At 35.3% G+C, this 24,382-nt stretch overlaps 1 protein-coding gene and 1 pseudogene across 1 annotated transcript in view; both read right to left on the reverse strand.

The window, feature by feature from the left end:
* The window catches only part of LOC101441123 (protocadherin-15), a 1,917,137-nt gene that overhangs the window by 1,157,164 nt on the left and 735,591 nt on the right, over positions 1-24,382 (reverse strand). The window contains exon 3 of the mRNA XM_058298874.2: positions 7,015-7,064. The gene's annotated coding sequence lies outside the window, so the exon portion shown is untranslated. The remainder of the gene's footprint in view (positions 1-7,014; positions 7,065-24,382) is intronic.
* Positions 1-24,382, reverse strand: part of LOC131278885 (cyclin-dependent kinase 1 pseudogene) — a 77,687-nt pseudogene that overhangs the window by 40,198 nt on the left and 13,107 nt on the right.

Genomic DNA, 24,382 nt, shown 5'->3' on the forward strand with positions numbered 1-24,382 from the left:
CATCATCATGGGACATTCATTGCACTTGGTGAATACATCTCTGAGCACTGCTGCACCACATGGTCAATTGTCCACATTATAGTTTATATTCTCCCCCAGTCCACCCAGTGGGCCATGGGAGGACATACAATGTCCAGTAACTGTCCCTGCAGCACCACCCAGGACAACTCCAAGTCCTGAAAATGCCTCCACATCACATCTCTTCTTCCCTCTCCCTATCCTCAGCAGCTAACATGGCCTCTTTCTCCACATCAATTCTACATTTTCTTTGATTACTAATCACAATAGTTCATGAATAGAATAACAGTAAGTCCATTCTAATCCATATTCTATTCCTCCATTCTGTGGACCCCAGAATGGTTATGTCCACTCCACATCTATATAAAATACATAAAAGTATATCTTATATTTTAATGTAACATTTAAAAAAATAATAATAAAAATAAAAAATGGAAAAAAAAAAGAACCTAGTTAAAATCTGGTAACATATTTGGTGAACCAGTTGAGGGGATTATTGGTGAGTGAAATTATGACCTGCAGCCTGTTTAATGCCTTCCTTTTGTTCTCCATTTTAAACACGTTTACCTCTGGGCCCTCATAAAATGTAATCCTAGTTGAGGGGATTATTGGTGAGTGAAATTAAGACCTGCAGCCTGTTTAATGCCTTCCTTTTGTTCTCCATTTTAAACACGTTTACCTCTGGGCCCTCATAAGATGTAATCCTAGGAGGGAAGGGGCTGGAACATGGGAATTCTCCATGTCCATGCCGCATGCCCGGGCTTGTGAGATCTGACCACAGCCAGGACAACTGGGTGATAGGACAGTGGCTCAAATCACAGCTTACCAGGACAGAGGTTCCCAGGCAGAGCTCTGGGCCCTGCAAAGCTTCTTTTTCAAGCTCTTTTAGCAGCCAGGTCTTTGCCCTTGGGCCTGCATGCTGTTGCCTTCTCCAGCCCTCTCCCCTCAGAGGCAGCATGGCAATGTAAGAAAGACCAGGGGCTTGCCCCTCCCAGTGGGTCCACACCTTTGCATGTCCTCTAGGCACAAAGAGCCAAAGCGGATGCTGTGGGAGTTCCCCTCCCCAGGATGGTTACCCTTGCATTATTAATCTTTACCCATATTTTTACCTTCCTACTTCTTGCTACTGAATTTCTCTGTATAGGTTTGTGTTAGAATGCTTTGGAATATCTTAAAAACTGTGAAAAAAGAAATACCTTTGTGAGCAAGGAAGCTATTGCCTCAGGGACCCAAGGTCTGTTAGCTAGAGCAATTAATCTCTAATCACTTTAGTGGCCTTTTGTTGGCTGGTTTAACTGGGAAACTATCAGACAGTAAAGTCATAGAACTAGAACTTTGCCTAAGACTTCTGGAAAGATAGGAGGAAGAAGTTTTCTGCCCCTCCTCCTCTGAGGGAGCAGTATTTGGCTTGGAAGGCATCTGATCTATTTGATCTGTCTTCCAACTCTAGGCTGTCCTGGAAATGCCCAGCAGCAGTGTCTCTAATTCCTGGAGTGGTGGGAACCAGAGAAGGAACTCTAATGTCCCCCAAGAACCTGATTTAGAAAGCAGTAGGTTTGGGACGCTAGAATGTAGGGGTGCCAAGAACCCCAGCAGTAAACATTGAATGGTGCCCATTCCATTCAGAGAGCAGCCAAATATCCCATGGGACAGAAGTCTCAGTTGATTTGATTTGGAGCTACTGCTCAGTCTCCCACATATTTGGCTTAGGCTCACTGATCTGATATCTGGAATCAGATATTCCCCAGGACCTAGGTCACCTGCAGGGATGCTTGTGGGCCAGGTAGGCTCTGATAATTGAAATTCTCAGGATGCTAGGACAGAGTTTCAGCTCCAAATTATGTGGAGCAGTGAACGTTTTAGTGAGCCCAGGACTCTAAGATGCCAGATTGGTCAACTAAAATGTGCTTCCTCATTCTTCCTAGAGTAATGGGCACAGCCTCTAGCATACCAGCAAGATCCCCATAGGAGTATCTTCTTAGGAATCAGGAAATTCTGCCTGTTGCTGGTACACATGATCACAGTATAGACAAGAGCAGCCTCTGTATGAAACCCTGAAATCCAGTTAAACCAGTATAAGAAAAGAGAACAGATAGCTCTGAGGCCCAGAAACCTCATGCTGTGTCTCCTTAAAGAAATAAGGAAAAAAGTCTCAAAATTCTCGGTTTAAACTCAGTTGTGCCTGTAAAAAGTATGAATAGAGATCAAGTTCCAGATCAGTTACTAAACCTCTCCTGGAAAATAAGAAACCTCATGAGCCATCAATTAACATCAAAGAGTTCCTAGAAATGCTAAATGTATAAAATTCTCTCCTGTTTTAATTTGTGCTTAACTTTGTGTTCAAGTTTGAAATCTGTTTAACTTTGTCAGTTTGCTTGTGCCTAGGAAATCAGATTTGGGATTCACCTGTTACAAGTTGGATAACGGTGAAAGGTAACCTAAAAATGAGTCTTTAAATGTCAATATTGTCTTGCTAGTGGATTTAATGCATAAATCACAAGTGAAATTAGTTCAACTGCTAGAAAAGCAGAGAAATTTCACAAAGTTATTACTAATACGACTCTTGTGGCTTCGTTAATAAAAGAACCCAGTTCACCCTAAAAGTAAATAAAGTGAAAGGAATTTTCAGCTTCATGCACTAATCCTGAATGAAGCCAGTTGCCCAAGAAAGTGCCAGTTCACCAGAAGTAAACTGACAGGACACACAAGTGCCAGTCACTAGATGGCCTGAAATATCTCATCATGAGTAAAAGCTAGGTAATGTCTATGTCAAAGTTGGCTGTTCCCTCTAACTCTAGTCCAAATGCCTATTGCTGGGAGGTGGGGGCAAATCAGATATCCCTTTAAGAATCAGCATCTGTTTTCATCTCCTGAAGCTTAACTAAAAAGGGTGATGCCTCTTTACATTCTACTAAAGGAAGAATACTCTATCCCATCAACTTTGTGAAAATGCAAGCTTTACAAGCTCATGGCCTTTTCTATTTCTGTGGTTCAGTATCTTCTTAGTGGGACCATATATTCTCAAAATTTGAACCAAGTTTATTTCTTCCAGAATCAACATTTTGTTAGCCATAAGGGGACTTCATCCACCTTCTCCCAGGATGCCAGATCCATCTTCAACTGAGATAGAATAGTAGGAAGGTTTTACAGCTTGTCAGGAAGGGTCTATTGTCCCTAACCAGCAGGAAGTAGTTACAGAAGAATGATCATCTCCCTTCAGCACCCCTTTAAGAATAAAGGTATAAACTCTCTGTGGGGGAGATGAAGCCAGCTAGTAAAATAGGAAATCAATAGATGGATCTGGAATCTGGCAGAGAGTCCAGTGTACATCAATAACCCCAAGATGGCTGCTGGATGATTCCCACCCCCCATCCCCCAAGATCCTGCCATCCAGAACAAAGACTTCTCTGGAAACCAGGAGAACCCCCAGATATTTCCCAAGGACTTTATCATTGGGCCTTCATGGGGAATTGATGGATGGGGTAATCAATCAAAACAGCAAACAGCTGGAACTCCTCCCCTGCCATTAGCAAAGAGGTTGAACACTTAATTGTTCAAAAAGCAGGTGCAATGCCTGAGAGAGCACTCTCGCTCTCTCTCATCTGTGGACCCTTGTCCTGCCTTCTTCTCACTGCTTTAGCTGTTTTTCCTCTGCCATATGGCCACACAAGTAAAACCTGGGCATTTATAATCTATAATGGGAATTGTAGTCTGTAAATCAGCCTGCATTATCACTTTTCAGCCCCTTCCTCTTCATCTGTGATCCATGATCTGCTATTTTCTCCCATTTCTCTTCACTCCCTACCTGAATAAATTACTGGCCTAACTCATCTGACATGCTCTTGAAATTCATTTTTGCAGCATAGTCAAGAACTTAGTTAAAAACCAGTAATAGTTTTATCAATTTCCTCCTGTAGAAACATGACCATCCTACCAGAAACTTGCCATTTACTGAAGAGACAATACAATGGAAAGCCAATGGATGATAAATTGCATTAAAAAAGAATCTGCCATTTAGCGCAATTAGAACACAAGTGATTTATAATATGTGGTCATTTATAGAGTAGAGATGATTAGGGTGAAAAACACTTTGGATTAACAAGGCATTGGGAGTATACAGGGATCATGTTTTAACAAGGCCTTAGAGTGATGGGCAGTATATTAGTGCATAAGGAGGAATCAAGAAGTGATTTTAAGAATAACATAAGCCAAAGCCAAGGTAGATTGGGCTAGCAAGAGTTGGGGTTAGAGGATGTGAAACAGACAATAATTTTAGATATACACAATCAAGAGGTAATTCAAATGGTCCTGAAAGGTTAACTTCAGTCAAAACTTCCTGGAATGGAAATATTTGGTATTTGATTTTCTTTATTGAAACTTATAAATAGTATACTGCTGAAGATGATTTTTCTTTCCATGTTAAAAATTCTGCTATCCTTATGGCAAACTAGAATCCAAAGTCCATAAAGAAATAAAAACAGGAGAGGGTAGAGATCCCAGGAAGAGAAAAAAAAAAGAAATAAAAATATGATGGCTGAATGAAGGAAGCTATTTATAATGAAGCATTTAAAAATGTGATAGATGGAATTGGTCAAAGCAGTCATCTTCAGCTTGGTTAATGTCCTTTGGGCTTGCATGTAAGACACAGTAAATGTCAAATATTCCAAAAAGCTCTGTAAGCCTGCCTAACAAGCACTGATTAGGAGAAATGAATACCGAATGCAACCCAACAGATTTCCTCTTCATTTATCTGCTACCGAGAATACTATTTTCTTATCTCTATCAGTCTCAGAAGTTCTTTTGCCATGTGCCTATCTATACATATTCATCACTCTGACAGCAGAATCAAGAGTAAAAATTCAGATAAGAAAACATGATGTGCATTGCTTTTATCTTTTAAATGTGGGACTTATATAAAATAGATGTATAAAGACAGCTTCTTAGAATGAGCAGTAAAAATAAGTTCAGTGCAACTTCATCATTTTATTCTGATAAGAGTTGAGTAGTGACACATATTGATCATTTGGGTTGTGGGTATTTTTAATTTCTCTTTTTTCTCCTAAAAGTCAATAACAAAAGAACACATCCAAAAGAAATTTTAGACTTACTGCCTCAGTGATTATACTATTTCAGATTATTCACACAAAACAGCCATGCAGGCAGTGGGAAGATTGGTCTAAGCACTGAGATAGAAAACTTTTGAATCATAACAATTTTTAAGCTGGTTATCTGGGGGAGCCTCCATTGTACATTCAGTCAAATGTCTCAAATTCGATATTTGAATAAATTATTTCACCATTATGATACATTTACAACCACTGGACGCTGGGTAACATCTTAACAAAGAGGACTTTGCCACTTTGTCTTGCTTGGTAAAGTTTATATATACAGATATATGCTTGAGGATATTAAGATTCTTCTGAAAATTTATCATGCCAACTTGTAGGATTCCTAAAGTGAGAAATCTCCTCTGCAAAATTATATATCGGTTACATTCATTTTAAAATTGTAAGATGATTTTATACATTTGTTAGTAATTTCATGTATTGAAAGAATAATAAGCTTCTTATTATTTGAGGAATATTTCACTAGAAAAAAAAGATAAAACAGTCAAGGGATTATTTTTAATCACACATATTACTTTACTGTCCTTTTAAAATTTATGCTGTCAAAGGTGATAAATTAATTGAAAAATATCTAAGTGTATGTAAGGACATTTTTTAAATAAACAAAAGAGTTTACTATAAATACAAATCAATTCTTTTTCATTTAACTTTCAAGTTAATTTTACTATAACCAATTAGAAATATGCTTCGAGAACTAGCATCAAAAATAATTGACATCTAATTTTGTCTATTTCCAAAACTGGAGAAAGAGCTGAAATATATAAAGCTAAAAACATTACAAATTATTCTACCCAGCAATACTTTTTCTGAAAATTCTAGTGAGAAACTAAAGATGGAAGTCTGGCTAAAATAATGAATGGCAAAACGTGTTCCATCATTTGTTCCCTAGACTAAGAAGCAACTAAATTTTCTAGAGAAAAAAAAAGTTCACCTCCTTGAACTGGATTTTTGTGATTTGAACCCAAAGTAAGTAAGAACTTTGCAAGTAAGAACTTTCAAAAAATGTGTTTCCTGTCATTCCTTTTTCCTAAAACCCAGGACCTTGAGGATCAGCATGTACTTTTCATATTTTACATTTCTGCCTTTCCTCCCTTCCTCCCTTCTTTCCTTCCTTGCTATCCTCAGACAGAAATACATTGGCAGCAAAAGTCCCTTCAGATATAAAAAGGATCACAAATGAGTGGAATTTTGCAGATCAAAATGCTTTTGTTGTTAAATGCATCATTTACCCCCAGAAAACACAAAGCAATGGACAATGTTTCTACCATTAATTTATGGTCTCAGGTAAAACACAGGTTGAATTTAACATTAGCAACTTTATCATGAATCAGATCAACAATTACATATTGAGAATAAAGAGCTGTGTATAAAAGACTGACTCATTCAACTCTTAACATAGCTCCACACTCAAAATTTAGATTTTAAGTTTTTCTTGACACTGATAAGCTCGTGTTTCTACATGGGCTTGTTCCAGTGACTGTTAGAACTCATGCCTGTGCATGAGCTCTTTTCAGAGGAGCAATTGTTGCATTGCATTATCCACATGATATTCAGCAAGGAAAGTCTTTATTGGATGGCAAAGATATTAAGTCAAACATTTTTTATTCTGCAGCAAACAACTGATACTTGAGACAAACAGCAAACTGTAAATATCCTCTTACAGTGAATTTTCATTTAAATGGAACAATGACAAAATAATTACTAACATATTGATGATGGTTGCAACTTGGATCCAAAACTAATTTAATTACAATTTTCTTTATGAGACTCAAAGAGTTCCCAAAGATACCTTTTATACAAGACATAGTTCTTGAACTTCTGGCATGAGGTCTTAAACTTATATTTAAGTGCAAAATAATATAAACTATACCTTATTTGTAGATCTTGGACATAGTATTCAGAAGCATGGCATTTCAAAACCTGTAAATAAAAATAACTAAATAATTAATGGTGTTCAATGATTTTCAAATTTGAATCAGTGTAATGGTTCTGCAATTAAGGGAAAACTCTTTGTTAGCTATCAAATATTGCCTTAGAACTTCTGAAGCTTATTCATTTATATACAGCTGCCAGAAAAAATATATGTGTATTTATGTGGGTGTGTGTGCATGCAAGCTCATTAAAATGTGTTATTTCTGAAAAAAAAATATTAACGTAACTTTTATACTCTGTTTTTAGGTCAAAAACGATTATTTAGGAAGTTAAAGTTTCAAAGTTTAGAAGAGTAGGGAGATAATGTCTAAGGATATTATGGTTAGACTTGATGAATTTGATGTTTCAACAAAAGCTGTGCAAAAAATACACTGGAAGATATAAGATGCTTACACCTAATGAGTAAAATAGTTTATAGAAATATGCCATTCTTTCTAAATAGATGCTTAATTTGTTCATTCATGACAAAATGAAACAGTAGTACATTTCACATTAAACTAATTAGGCCTTCTGGAGAAGACTGAAATAAAATTTACAAAATAATTGATACATTAATACATTTTAAGGTTGTTTTTCACATCTTGAAAAATTACAATTCAATATGTTGGCACAAGGACAATATCTAAATTAATATTTGTGTCAAGATAATCAATATATAAGATGGTATTTAATATTGTATTGTTTTTATATTTACCAATACAATGGTAAATATAACTGCCCTCAGTAAATGGGCTTATGGTACTAAAACAACTGAAGCAATACCTAGAACAAAACAGGCTCATGATAAACATAATGTTACCTTACATTCCAAATTTTGACCCAAAGAATATTTCCTATCTTTATTCAAACAGTACCAGTAAGACCACATTTTACATGACCAATAATTTCAAGACCCTTTGGGTAAGTGGAAAATTGTGCATAATAAGGAACCCCATTTTTCAAATATTAAGTACTTATTATACAGACATCCCTGTCACACATTTTTATAAATAAAGGCACATAAACACTCTAGTAACAATAAGGAAACACAATTGATCATAGAAATAAAATTTAAACATTTTAATTCTTGATTTATTTTTTCAGTTGCCAATCCCCTATCCTGAAATTGAGAGTAAGTTCATATAAAAAGAAGTCCTACTGTACAAGAATTTTAACTTTAATACAACCGTAGCTTCAGTATAACATGCTAACATTTGTTATTTCTTTAACAAAGAACTAGCAACTTAAAGAGTGGATTCTGATATATTTGTTAATACTGAGTTTTAATCTAAAAAACAAACAAACACACATTTGGTACAAAACAGACCCAGGTATGCAAGCAAAGAAGTATAAGAAACTCAGACTTCATGGCGGTCAGATCCCACTTTTTGCAGGTGCTTAAATTGTGCCCTGAAAGACTGTGTCCTATTCAAGGTGATGCAGACATATGTAACAGAACTAGAATTAGAACCCATAATGGAACAAACTACTGTCACATTTTTTATAATCACTACTTAAAAAGAAATTCAAGTGAATCAAGTTCTTGTGAATATTTCACATGATGGACTTAAAATATTTATTGGTAGAAATAAAAAATTTGTAGTTAATCTAAGTTACATCTTAATATCTTAAGGATTATGCAGAAATGTCTTACTCAGAAATGTTTTCCTTTAAGAAATTTTAAAAATCTCTAATTTTTAGCTTACTATTTTCCAACATTATTATTTCTTATGCAGCATGCAAAAATAAATGTTTTTGTTTTTCAACTTTTACTCAGTAAGAAAAATGAATTTATAGTTTAAAAAGCTATTATTGGGATGGCTTTTTTTTTTAGCCCATGACTGAAACAATTTAATGCCTCTTTGAACTCCTCTTATAACAATTTTAGCAAAGAGTAACATAATTTTCAAATATATATTTTGCTTATAAGGAGATATTTCATATTTGCTTTAAGTTTGCTGTCATTTTTATTGTTGTTGTTCCTCATTGTTTAAATGTTTCCTGTATTTATTTAACACATATGTACTTAGCACTATGTATCTGATGAATTTGGTATTTTTCTAGGTACCTAGAATATATCAATAAACATGATTTTAAAAAAAAATCTTCTATTCTGGTACTTAGAATACAGCAAGGTGTAACAGACAATAAACTATATACACTGGACGAAAAAAGAAGTAAATTATATATGGTTTTAGAAGATGATACATATCAAGGGTAATGAAGGAAGGTCAGAGTAGGGAAGAAGGCATCTGATACATTAGATTGAGCAATTAAGGTGGGCCAAAAGGAGATTTGAGCAAAATATTAAATAATATTTTTTACTTTATCTAAAGTCCATTATACTTTTTGTTAGTTTTTAGTTAAGACACTAACTAGTGACAAATCATTTTAAAACTTGCTTGATTTTCAAAAAAAAGAAAGTAATTTCATCCCATTACTTTTTCATAAAATACACCCTGTTCCTTTTCACTCCCCAGATCTTTTTAGGATTGTCTTTAACATTGAAAGCATTGCTGGCACTTAAAAAAAATTTTTAAACAAACATATTCCCAACATAATACTGTAATCTGTTCAACAAAGGGGTACATAAAGCAATGGATCACATGACAACAATAAGTGGTAGGTGTCAGGTTCATTGCTCCATAGGTGCACAGTGAAAGTTAAACTGAAGGTCATCAGTTCATGTATCAGTCCCAATGTCTGTAAATCACCTTCATGAATCATAGTGATTTCAGAATAACCAAGCTAAGCTACCTAAGAGCCTTTTCCTTTAGTTTGTAATAAGGAAATTAAGAGGGTCCTGAGTACTATGTAACATTCTGGTTCTTTGAGGATTATTTTTTTTAATTGCAAGACAATAGACTTCGGCATCCACTGAAATACCATTTGGGCTGTAAGCCCTGTGATAATTACAATGAAGTAAATATTAAACTAGACAAAGAAAGTTCATCAAGATAGAAACTTTCTTGAATTAGTCATTTGGTAAAATTTTTATTCCAGAGCTTCATCAACCAGCAATAAGCCTCCACCAAATATCACTCTACTATTGCATTCAAATGCATAATTCACTATGTTAAAACAGAGACAATTTTATCATTTCAAGATAATATACAGGACAACCATCTGAAATATTCAAGAACATATAAAATTATGATATAGTATCATTTCCTTTTTTTTAACAATTGGTACACACCAATGTATGTTTTATGACCACATAATCCTAGAGATTTCCTTCACCTTAAATTGTTTGTTGTAGCATAAAAATGTCATTAAAAATATCTAGTCAATATAATTTATGTGATAGCTACTAGAAGCACTAGGAAGTCCTTATGGGATGGGTATCATAATCCGTCACTTATTCAGGGAAACTTCCACTGAAAATGATTTGATAATGCTTGTCAAACATATGGCTAAGATCCCTATCACAAATTCCAAATATCAAGGCAGACAAATTTGCATTCATTTATTTTACATCTATCGCACATATTATCAGAAACTCTAGAAATAAAGTATATAACATATATTTAGAAAATATTGAATTTTACTAAGATGGGACAGATTAAGTTCTTCTCAGCAATAAGTCATAAATACATTGTGATGCACCTATAGATATTCAAGACAATTATCTGCTAATAAAACTTAAAAAATAGTCCTATTAATAAAATCCAGACCAAATTTTTGATAATATATTATGACACATTCTCCAAAAATTAATAAAACTCTAACCAAAATTCACCAACAATTTAATGTAATCAAAACAAAAAACATGCCTTTGCATTTATATCCCAAGAATAGGTTATGTTTAACCTATTGAGTTGTTGGAAAAATGACCCTGCAAACAAAGAGACATAGCACTTCAATAGTGAAGAGTCAAATGCCATTATTGGGGAAACACAGTTCTCTCTCCCAAAAATGGCTTTAATCTGCTCTTCCAAAAAAATTGAAGTATATCATTCATATATGAACATAAAGAATAAGTGTTTAGTAAAAGTTGTGAACTTGCAAAACAAACATGCATATCATCATGGCTCCCATACATTGTAATGCACTCTTAATATGTAATATTTTAAGCTCATTGAATGCCTGTGCCCTGATTCTGCTCTATCTCATTAATCATTTATTTACAAAAGGAAGAGAGGGATGGAAAGAACGTGGGCCCTACAAATAGCCATAGATGTGCAGCTTGATTCTGTCAGCCACCGGACTTTGTGTACTTGAGTAAACTGCTGCCAAAGTATCCTTATGAAGGATGTTGCAGGCAGGTGACATAGAGGAGGAAGAGTATGGCAGGGTGTGGGGGGTGGAGTAAGAAAAGTATCATGAATATAAAATGGACACCATTGGGTATCTTTATGGGAATGGCTACACTATCAAATATAACAAGATACGTAACATTTGTGAAAGCTAGAATGGCAAATTGTGTGATCCCCCAAGTGCTTAACTTAGTGATTGCAAAGCATAACTTGTGATCTCTACAGCCAGCCTAAGCTGACTTCTTTATTCATGGGTTAAGGAAAATGTATCAAGATCATAGCCATTCAGATTTCCAAAACAGAGTAAGTAAGTCTATAATGACCACTTTGATTCCCCCTTGGAGTGTCTTCCGTGTAAGTAGAATATAGTTCTGTTACTGCAAAACCAAAAATGAAATCTAAAAAATAAGTTTCAAAGCATGTTTTAAGCAAAGTCATTTCTGCATAAACACAACATTCTGTACCGCTGCATTTTACAGCAGTGCTTCAGGAGTTACTTAAATGATAGGACTCGATGTTCAGGAGCATAGAATGAGCTTGGTCCCACCCTCAACACCAGTAAAACAACAGACTGCCAAAGTCAAGGTATATAATTGGTAACACAGGAGTCATTTATTCTGAGTGCACTCTAGCCAATAAATATCATTCCTATTACAGCATAAATAATAAACAATTCTTTTGTAGCATGTGTTTTATCTGCTTTTAATTGGGAACTTGCTCTACTTATTTTAACAAAATATTGATATCCTCAGTACATGGCTTTTATTAGATTTGATATATGTCAAGGAAGGGATGCCATGCTCTGAAATCAAACTGACAAAAGAAAATTTGAAATTCTTGGCCATTTTTTAAACTTGAGCTTTGGAAAATTATTAGACAATCTTTGATGGAATTATATTTAATTTAATATTATATTATTTTCATTTCAAATCTTAAGCTTAAATCTTATGGATGAAAGAAAGCACCAAAATTATTCATTGGTTTCTGCACACTATTTTAATGTTGTACTTTATACAAAAACTCCAATAAATTTTACATTCCATCTAAACATAACCAGAGAAGGAACTACTTATTTGCAATTTTTATCTTTAATTCTATCATGCCAAAATGTATTTTATGCTTATTCTAAATATATTCTATCCTAAATTAACCTAGTTTAAGTTTAATGATATTGTGGTTTTTAATAATCTTGAATTGAAACACAATCTACATAATAAGGTAATAAAATAGTTTTATAACTGTTTTAATTACAGCTTTTATTAAAATTAATTTACAGTGATGTATCTTCATAACAACAAACTAGACAGTAACATAAAGATAGCCATGCTTTGTCTTTCCCTACTTTTAAAGTGGACCATGGCACCTACATCAATTTCAACCTTGATATAAGGAAAAACTGAACATATCAGACTACCAGTTAAGCAAAACAGACAAAAATTGAAGTTGTTTTATTCTAGCCTTCCCCAAGCTTTGTTTGTACTACTCCAGTCACACCCACTTTCTTATCTCTGATAAATTTCTATGTGCCAGCTTGAGTACTGTGTTTCATTAGAAAGGGCAAGAGGTAAAGTGTGGAGAAAACAAGAGGGTGGGAGAAAAGTGAGAAAGAAAGAAATATAAAATGGACAGGGATAAAATAGGGAGAAAGTAAAAATTATATTTTTAAATCAGCCTTTGCTTATTGACCATATATATTAGGCACTCTCTATTACCAATTTTACAGTGGCCACACAGCTAAACTATTGTTGAAGATTGGATTATGCTTCCCCCCAAAAAGACATGTTCAAGCCCTAACCCTGATCCTGTAGTGGGGAATTAATTAGTAAATAGGATTTTTGAAGAAGTTTAAGACAAAATAATTCAAGGTAGGCCTTAATCCAGTATGACTGGAGACCTTACAAATTAGAAGAAGTTGAACACAGGAAGAGACTGTAGGGAATGACCACATGACCCAGGCAGAGCCTGACTACCAGCAAGCCACTAGCAACTACTCCAGATTTTAGAGGAAGCATAGCCTCCTGATACCATGACTTTGGACATCTAGCCTCCAAAACTGAGGGACACTTAATCCTGTTGCTTAAGCCAACTAGTTCTATAGTATTTGTCTTGGCATCCTTGGCAGATGAAGATACCTATGAAGCAGAAATTTCTGTCACCCATTCAAACACATGAGTAAAATGATGCTTGGAGAGGTTGAACAAGATCCCACAGTTTTTAAATATGGTAGAACTAAGATTTGACTTTAACATCCAAGTTTTTGTTTCCTCAGTTGTACTGTGTCACATTATAAAGATGCTGATACTCTGAAATAGGGAAACAAGATCAAATGCATTTCTTCTTCCTTACCCTCAAGCAAGGATTAAACAAGAAAATGAAATTAGAGGTGGGACACAGGCTTTTCTTCATTAAATTATTTTAACTCTTACTTCAGCATCATAAACACATGTAAATGTTTTATTCCTTTCATAGAAATGTAAATAGAAACCCAGGATGCACATTAATGTAGTAGAGAAATTATGAGGTATATTTAGCTTTTGCATTTTCCAAATGCAAATTTCAAAGAAGTAAAATTATACATTTATGATTCTTCCACACACCCACCATCCCTAATTGCTAATACAAAAGTTAATTGATCTCTGGGTCATTTCTGAATCTTTGCAACAGTTCAGACAATGTTAGCTTAATTGCAAACAGTTTGAGAAATGCCAGCTCCTAGGATAGTTACAGGAAGTCTAAGAAGGCAAGGCTATCCCAGGAAACCAAGTTATGAATGAAGGCATTTTGACAATCCTGAGAAAGCCAGATAGGATTGTCTTTTCCAATATGAAATGGGGTCTCACTTCTCGCCTGTAGGATGGAACAGGGATGAAGATCTTTGACTCAGGCAAAGTTGCTTTGTCAAAACTAGTTTCCATATATATCATAAATACATAATTTGCTTCCTCATCATTTCATTTTTTAATATAGTGATCAATTTTAATATAGCAGATTAACAGATTTAAGTTCTAAATATATTCAGATTTAACTTCTAAATATACTCAGACTAATTTGTATAAAACTGTTTTTGCCTCTCATAGGGCAGCAATACACAATCTAAGTTTTATATATGTGGGAAGTCTACAGTAAAGAGAAAGTTGTTAGAGGCAAAATTCTTTCCCTCATCCTAAGGTCAGAGTAGCATTCCTATCAGCAATAAAATACCAAAACACTAAGTGCACTATTTCCTGAGGAACAGGGGAGAGGTATCAAAAGCTGGTGATTTAGGAATTTCCCAGGTAGTAAAGAGAACCAACGTCTAATCTGTGTTTTTGAAATTATCAGAATATTATTCATATCACTGAATATCTGCACCAGGATACTGAGCAATGGAATACTTACTTAGGTGTGTGTTTTTTCTAGATACTCTCTCAAAGTACAGAACTGTATAACGGGGTCAGACACGGACTAGATCTTTTAGTTTCCTTTCTGCTTTAGTTTAAAATAATAGTATTACAATATACTTTCATTTCAAAATAGCTAATAATTTTATGAAGTTCAAGTTAAAGTAAACAAATAAATGAATAAATGACCAGAGACTGAGGATATCTTGTTTTGTTGTGTTATCTTATTTATTTTCAGAATTAAGACTCTAGGATTTGTATGAATTGCACGAGATAGATGTACAATACTTAGCAAAGTGCTGCTAGGTCCTTGATTAATTCTCAAAGTTGGTCTATCATCCTCTTGGTCAGTTTGTTTAGAAATTAATCTGGAGGAGAATAAGAGAGAGTACAGAACATTTTGGGAAGGCAAACAGTAAGGAACATTGATTTATAAAGGTAAACCTTGGTATGTAATACTAGGCAGCAAGTATGCAATAATAAATGATTAACATAGAATAATGTTATCAGATTTTTGTTCTTCAGGACCCAAAGAGCACCTTTTCTCTCACATGCATCAAAGAGTCCTAATTCTATTTTTTTTTTTTTTTTGCTGAGAAATCTTCCACATCTCACCATTAATTCCTTCATCTCTGGATTAACATAGGCTTCAGCTCCCACTGTCAATAAAGCATGTGGTAAATCATGGGGATGTTCATTTCCTTATAAGATAGTGAGACTATAATATTCTGAGAGCAGTTCCTAATAATTATTTTCTCCTCAAAACCTAGCAAATTGTCTGGAAAATAGTAAGGATCCATTAAATATGAATACAATCACAGTATATAGGCCACAAGACTAATGGATCCATGGGATCCATGCAACCCTTCATTCTCTGCCTTTTTGTGGTACAACATCACATCTGAATTTCTCTTCCATGGGAGATTCCAGAGAAAAAAGGAGAGATGATTTCTTTCTATGAGAGTACATTGGTATGCTATTGGATATTCAATTATAATTCAAATGAATAATTTTCTCTTTGGTAAATAAGGTGTAATTACCAAACATGAAAGCCAAAATTGATTAGAAAAATGAATATATAACACATTAAATGTATTCCACATATGTTTTCAAGTGAGTAAATTGTCTCCCTAGAAATCCTTGATTTTCTCTAAATATAAATATGCATGTCATTTTTTCCTTTGGTTTTACTCTCCAACATATTTTGAGAAGGAAATGAATGAGAAAAATAATCCTTTCTTCCCTATACATTAAACTGTCCCCTCCCAGCACTACTCCATATCTTTATTTTTTGAAAATTATTTCCACAATGCATCACCAAGAGATAAAGACTTCAAATACTGAACTCAGACTATTTTCAAAGTTTTTACACGTGTCATTCACAGTACCTGGGCTACTTGTTTCTGCCCTTTGAATCACATGACCCTTATTATTGTGCTGCTATTATCATTGCTAAGATTCCATGGGAATGCTCACTTCTGTGGAGTCAGTATCTTCAAAGCAAGTATTATGAAAATTACTCTTTTTGTTCCTAAATTGCCCTTTAAATATGTATACATTTGTAAGGATAGTAATAATCCAAATAGTGCATATTTATGTCTTGCAATAGATTGAATTAGGGAAATTGTTTTTGGACTGTAAAAAACATTTGGATTTATACTGATATAACTTGCAATAACTGGAAGCTTTATCTATGTATGGCATGCACTATAAGTGCTGGGCCTTCTCAATAAAAGGTTGTACTATCCAATGTTAGCCCCAGGATGCTGTCTGGTGAAGCCTACTGTTTCATTTCTGGGATCTCTGACAGAATTACCCTGCCCCTGGATGGAAGAGGCAGATCCAGGATTCTTCAAAGACCCAAAGTCATAGGGACATCAACTGTACCCACCTCTGTCATTAGAGTGTAGTCTCCCCTGCCCCTTGTGGGGCTAAGTCACTTTGTAATCTGTGGGTCAGAAGAAGGTGGCATTATATGAATCTTTTGTTTTCCTCTTATTTGGTTACCTATATTATGTTTTATGGCCCACATTTTAGAAAAAGAGAATTTTTCCCCCCTGGTTTCATCTTTGAAAATGATAAATTACTCTTAAACAAATTAAAACAGTTACCACTTTTGAGAATCTGATCCTGATGCTCAGGATTGAGATCAGAATCCTATCTATGTGTTTTCTGCATACATATTTATCCCCATCAGAAAACTAACAAGATGAAAATTTACATAACTGTTTTACTCAAGTAGGGCAAATGGGAATGGTCAGAGGGCAGTGTAATTATTACCAGATGAATTAAAGTTAGAACTAAGGAAACAAAAGAAGCAAAGATCTTTCTGAGATGCAATGAGTGCTCAGATGGCAGAAAGGGACATATTGTGAGGCATCTTCATGGACAACTATGGGACATTGTAGATCCCCCCAGGGCCCACTGGATGGAACATGGAAGAGTGTGGGCTATGATATGGACCATTGACTACGGGGTGCAGCGATGCCCAGAGATGTACTTACCAGGTGCAATGGATGTGTCATGATGATGGGAGAGAGTGTTGCTGTGGAGGGAGTGGGGAGTGGGGGCGGTGGGGTTGAATGGGACCTCATATTTTTTGAATGTAATATTTTTTTAAAAAATGAATTTAAAAAATCTTTAAAAAAATAATTAGAGAAGGATGTAGTTAAACATCTCCTTTACTACCCATGAAGACTTAAAAATTTTTTTTTTACATTTGCATTGTTTCTGGTAGTTCCATTCTGAGGTAGGTCATTCAGGTCTCTAGGTAGTTAGACAGGATAAATTCAGACTCCATGCCATTCATCTTTCATCATGGCTATTTTTGGGGGAAGAATATATTCTCTAACTGAAGCTAAAACTCATTGTCTTTCAACAATTAAGACTTATTTTTGCTATAAATTATAAGAATCCTAAAATGCTATTGACTTAAATAAGAGGGAAATTGAGCAATGGATATAACAGAAAACATAAAACATGGCTGGATATTCAAGCTTAAAGGGTAATACTAGTCTCTGGATCCTCCATTGCTCTCAGAGAAAATATGAACAGAGGAAAGAGATCCAGAAGAGATCCAGATACAGGAGTTACCAGGCACTTACTTAATTTACTTCTTAAAGATTTATTTTATTGATTTATATCCCCCAACCCCAACCACCACTTGTGCTTTCTGTTTGCTCTCTGTGTTCATTCACTGCATGTTCTTCTGTGTCAGCTTGTCTTCTCTCCTTGTTTTCTTATTAAGAGGAACCAGGAACCGATCTTGGAACCTTCTGACATGGGAACAAGGCAGTCAATTGCTTGAGTCATCTCAGCTCCCTGGTTTGCTGTTGTCTCTCACTGTCTATTCTGCTGTCTCTTTTGTTGTTGTTGTATGGTGTCCTATTGTTGCATCAGCACTCCACATAGGCCAGCTCTCCATGTGGGTCTGATCTCCATGCAGGCCAGCTCACTGTGTAGGCAAGCTTGCCACGCAGGCCAGATCGCCTTCACCAGGAGGCCCCAGGAATTGAACCCAGGACCTCCCATATGGTTGAAGGGAGCCCAATTGCTTGAGCTGCAGCTGCTTCCCAGGCACTTATTTTAAAATCATCCCCACAAAACAATGAGGTAGCTATAATTTATATCACCATTTTGCAGGTGGTAGTGGGATTAAGTACATACTTTGAAAATGGTGGAGCCAAGATTCAAGTCAGATTGTAACCTCTCAACCACTGTACTGTTCTGATATAATGAGACAAGCCAGAAGTGAATGAAGAACAGACTTCAAAGCCCTAATCCTTCCTCCCACTAATCACCTTACCTTTAATATGCAATTTGTGAAAAGCCATGCAAGTAATAGTAATAGAAATCAGGACACAGGAAAAATGTATGTATCAGAAATAAAACAGAAAAATAATGGCATACCCCTCAACTGTGGGGATATTTCTTTTTAGCCATCATGTTCTATGGTAAAAATATTGTAGCCCTTCCCTCCTCTCCCTATTTCATATAATTGCACCTCAATCAGGTCTGTGATTAACTTTATGTACTTTCTTATGGGAAAAAAAGAAGGGTCATAGGACAAAAATAATCCAGCCCATAATATCTTGAGGTACTGGAAAAAATGAGTCAGATTTGGAACTCAAGGGAACTAATGAAAGTTGGAGTCAATGAAAAGGAAACACTCTAAGAACAATGACCAGAGAGAAATAAGTTAAAGCAAGACTATCTCTCAGAAGCAAAGCCTATCAGAGCCTTCAATATTTTTAGTAAATGAGGTCTCAATAAAGATAAGGTCAAGTGGTTTCAGTGAAGAAAGTCCATAAGCCAATAAATTGCAATTATAAATCTACTAGAGGGATTATGAAAAGCATAATTCAAGTATAATGAATAAAGGATAAAAAAGCACAGTAACTAGAGGAATGCTCAGTGAAATTTTACCTCTAAAATTTTCATTGATGGTAATATTTTGAAACAGTGATAAAAGTTCAATTAAAATAAATTTTTACCTTTTGTCAACTTTTGCCAGATTTTTCTCTGTTAAGCATTCATTAGTCTTTAACTGCAGCAAACTATTTTTTTTTAATTAATACTTTTACTAATATAGGCTGTGGACAGAACACATGGTGTGTTAATCCTAGGTTTTAACAACATGACTTTCTTTTCATTTCTGACCTGGACCTTTTGACTTACAGTTTTGTCTGTAATGGTACAGTGAGTGTCATTACATAATATTAATAGCAGTTGTTTACCTGTTTGCACACTAATAGGTGTAAACATTGTAACCAAATGCTATTATAGTTAAGTTACCCACATACTTATCAACAATATGAAAATTCAGGAGATTTATATAGTTTTTATAAAGGAAATTTCCTAAATTATTAAATTAAAAGAGAATTTTTATTTATAAAAGCCAATATATGCAATTTCAATAAGTTTTTTGAATGAAGAAAAATATTTGTCCATTATTGCAATAAAATAATTGTCCTCATTTAGGTAGAAAAAGCTTTTTAGACAGTTCTCTAATACATGGAGAATATAGTAGTAGAGTAAATTCTTTTATTTGTAACTTTTAAAAACTAATTCTTTCTACCATCTTAGCCTGCCTCTCTGTGTACTATTTCATTCTCATTCCTTGGATGAATTTAGCTCTTAACTTTCTAATTGATATTATGCAACAATTGAAATTGAGATCCACTCAGTGGAGTTTCATTTTGCTTTGGTTTAACAGTACTGTGTGTGAGGGCGAGTGTGTGTGTGTGTGTGTATGAGTATGTATGCATTGAGACAAGAAATAGAGATTTCCATCTGGTCAGATGAGTACTTGCATTGGCAAAGAGGGGCACATCCTATATTTGACACGTTTCCTTATCTAAAGAGGGTTTCTCAGTTTGCTTTTGAATGATCTTAGTTGGAATCATCACTAGAAAGTCTAAGCATTTGAAGGAAAAGATTTGCCTTTTATAGATGCATATAAATAGAAATCCAGATGCTAGGCAAGGGTTGAGATTTATTGTGTTATTTAATATATGCCCTACCTTAATTCTGTCTAATGAGTCCTGCTTATAATTATGCTCTGACTTCCATCATCTCTAAATTGACTGTCTCAATAAGACAACTCTATAATCACATCTCTCTGGGTTAGAATGTCGGAGGGAGAATTGCAAATCACAGAAAACAGAGAGTGTGTAACCCCATCTTTTGTAAGAGTTATATATTCAAGTATCGAAAAGTAATGAAGAAAACTGAGGGGGTGAAAGCTACATGCTGCTCACAGCAGTATTAAATTAGGCAATGAGAAAAATATTTATTAAACTTCAATGATCAGTTCTCTGAAGCACTTCTATCATCTTTCTCTCACTAATCACATATAAGAGTATATTTGTAAACTTAGGAGCATTGCACATTTCTATGGAAAAGTTTTGGCAATGGATGGTGATGATGGTAGCACAACATTTTGTGCATAATTAAGAGCACTGAAAAATATACATTAAATGGCTAAAATGGGAAATTTTAGGTTGTATATATGTTATTAGAATAAAATTTTTAAAAAATCTATAGGACTGTATAATACAAATAGGGAATCCAAATGTAAACCATAGACTATAGTTGACAATATAATCATAATAATATTTTTCATCAATTGAAACAAAAGTATCACACTAAGGCAAGGTATTAATAATGTTTGGGGATACATGGGAACTCTATATTTTCTGTAAGATTTTCCTGTAAATTTACAACTTCTCTAATTAAAAAGACTATATAAAGAATACTAGTGAGTTCACTGTAATCCGTATTTTATTCCTCCATCTTGTGGAACCTGGGTTCGTGATGTTCACTCTACCTCTATATCGAGAAGGAGCTTCGATCCCACATGGCTGATGGATGCAACTCTCATTTAGGTAGAATTGTACATTGTAATACAGGCAATACTTTGGAACATTGCACACATCTAAGAAGCCTTTCAAAGTATTGAGTGTAAAATGGATTTACATTCAAAAGTGTTAAAAGTTTAATTCATTCCACAGTGATGGGCCTTTGCAATAGCACATTTGGGTCATCCAAAGGTATGAACAATTAACAGAAATGTATGCTTTTCCTGGAAGGTGTATTGCATGCAAATTCACTTTTGTTCATTGATACAGGGGTAAATACAACACTGGTTTTCTACTAAACTTTTATCTGCACATCTTCTAGCTGAAAAATAGAATGAAAGAAATAGCTTACAGAGCAAAATTCAAAATTGATAAATATTTTAGGAAGACCTGGATGGTAGAATTAGGGAAATTGATACAAGCTAGTTTTTATAGGATTTCTATTAGCTTTGATTATCTACTATAATGTCATGGTTTGAAAATATTTACGATGCAAAAAAAAAAAAAAGTTCTATTTTACTCCCACCAGAGCCAGCTGATTACTAAATATTACTAATTGAATCTGAGATTTCCTTTGTAAATACATAGAATCAAGATCAAATTTGCTCATTTTATGTGGAACTTCTATGAAGTTAGAACACATCTAAAGAGTAAATGTAAACCATAAGGTAACAAAAAATTTAGAAAATTGAACAGTTTAAAATATAAACCATAATGTAAACCAAAATGGTGCCATGTATGGTAGCTATGTTTCAATATCTGTACATCAACTGCAGCAAATACAACATGAACATATAAAAAGATCATTGCTGGGGAAGGGGGAAAAGGGTTTGATGTTGGCTATATGAGAGTCCCCTATATTGTATCTTGACTATTGTATATTGACTTTACTGTGATCTACGACATTTTTGAAGACAAAATTAAAAATTAAAAAAAGAGAATGTAGACAATGAGAAAGAAATGAAAGAAATTGACTTGCCCCTGTACATACAAGGTAATACCTATTATAGTGATGAAACGCAAAACATTAAAAACAAAGTTCTATGATATTTTTCATTTTTTAATACCCCAATTTACTTTTACTTTATTTTAGTTTTTCTAAATTAGTATGTATTCTAATCTTTAAACCTATCATTACTATTTCATTTTCCTATTAATTGAATTTGGCAATATAATTGGCTTCATTTTCGAAGGTTTTGGACCACAGAGGGTTTCAATTATGGCAGGAGAGGAATGATGATATGGGGTATTATTAATGGGGGACACATGGTTGGGAGGGAGTTATCCAGGGCATGTATATAGGGTATATAAAAATGTTCAGATATTCACTGGGAATTTTCATAGTAGTTACAATTACAAATGACAACTGAGGGAGTACTGAGTTCCTAGCCAGGGAACCTCTGTCACATTCCCCAATGGAACAGCAACAATATCCCAAGTACAAATGCAAAGACCAGTGAAGAAGGATGGTCCAATGATGAACACTTGATACTGATGACAATGCTTATGAGCCCATGTGGCTAAAATTTCAGGTAGGTCTAGAGCTGCAGGGTGCCTAAGAGAGCCTCCATGTTGCTCAAATGTGGCCATTCTCTAAGCCAAACTCAGCATGTAAATGCATTACCTTCCCCCCAGTGTAGGACATGACCCTGGGGCATAAGCCTTCCTGGTGCCGAGGGGTTACTACCAATCACTAACTTGTGATGCAACTAGAAAAACACCTTGAATAAAAGGGGGAAATGGTAAAGACAAATGCTTTTATATGGCTAAGATTCTTCCAAAAAAGAGTTGGGAGGTCATCAGAGGGGTTGTGCTTATGCATGCTTCAGGAGGATCCCAGAGACAGCCAGAGTAGATGTAACCCCAGGTACTGGTTCTCCTGACGGCTACAGAGACACACAGGTTCTACAGTTATGGCAGATGGCTCTGGAGCTCAGTGCCTTGTCAGTGGGCCCTACTTTGGAAAGTGTGTTCCTGAGTGTGATGGAGTTGGACTCAGATGTGACCTTTCTATACATGCCTCTTTTGTCACTTTTATTGAACCTGTGGTTGGCACTTGGGTTGATGTATACTCAGGAGACTTGAATCTCTGGACTGGCCATGTGCCAGCTGGGCCCTTAGCCTCAACAGAGTTTCAACTCCTACTCTCCGGTTCATTGGACTTACCCAGCTCAACTAACAAGGAGGTGAAGATGGTCAACCACCACCCCAGGGAACTGAGAATACCTACAACTCCAAGCAGGAGAATTGCATCAATCTACCATGTAAGATCTAAGCCCCCTCTCAATATAGAGGTAGAATGAACATCACCATCCCTGGGTCTACAAGATGGAGGAATAAAATATGGATTAGAGTGAATTTACTGGTATTCTACTGTAGAACTATTGTGACTAGTAATGGAAGAAACTGTAACATTGATGTGGAGAAAATGGCCATGGTAGTTGCTGAGGAAAGGCAGAGGGAAGAAGAAATGTGATGTGGGGTATTTTCAGAACTTGGAGTTGTCCTAAATGATATTGCAGGGGCAGATGCTGGACATTATATATCCTGCCATAACTTACTGAAATACAGGGGGAGAGTGTATACTACAATGTAAACTACAATCCATGCAGTGCAGCAGTGCTCCAAAATGTATTAACCAAATGCAATGAATGTGCCACAATGATGAAAGAAATTGTTGATGTAGGAGGAGAGGGGGGATGGGGAGTAGGGGGTGGGGTATATGGGAACCTCTTTTATTTTATTTTTATTTTTTATTTTTTTATTTATTTCTCTCCCCTTCCCGCCCTCCCCCCTGTTGTCTACTCTCTGTCCATTTGATGTGTGTTCTTCTGTGGCAGCTTCTATCCTTATCAGCAGCCCCGGGAATCTGTGTTTCTTTTTGTTGCATCATCTTGTTGTGTCAGTTCTCCGCGTGGATGGTGCCATTCTTGGGCAGGCTGCACTTTCGCCCTGGGCGGCTCTCCTTACGGGGTGCACTCCTTGTGTGTGGGGCTCCCCTACACGGGGGATGCCACGGCACTCCTTGCATGCATCAGCACTGCACAAGGGCCAGCTCCACACAGGTTAAGGAGGTATGGGGTTTGAACCACGGCTCTCCCATGTGGTAGGCAGACGCTCTATCCATTGGACCAAGTCTGCTTCCCTTTTTTATTTTTTAATGTAACATTTTTTGTGATCTATGTATCTTCAGAAAACAATTAAAAAAATTAAAAAAAAATAAATGAAAAGAAAAAGACATTCTAACTTGGCTGCTTAATTTTCTACTGCAGTGAAATAGGGAATGCCATAAACCTGTTTCACAAATTAGAATAAGTGGGCCTCATTCATAG

The sequence above is a fragment of the Dasypus novemcinctus genome, chromosome 6 (assembly GCF_030445035.2).
Source record: "Dasypus novemcinctus isolate mDasNov1 chromosome 6, mDasNov1.1.hap2, whole genome shotgun sequence".
Taxonomy (NCBI): domain Eukaryota; kingdom Metazoa; phylum Chordata; class Mammalia; order Cingulata; family Dasypodidae; genus Dasypus; species Dasypus novemcinctus.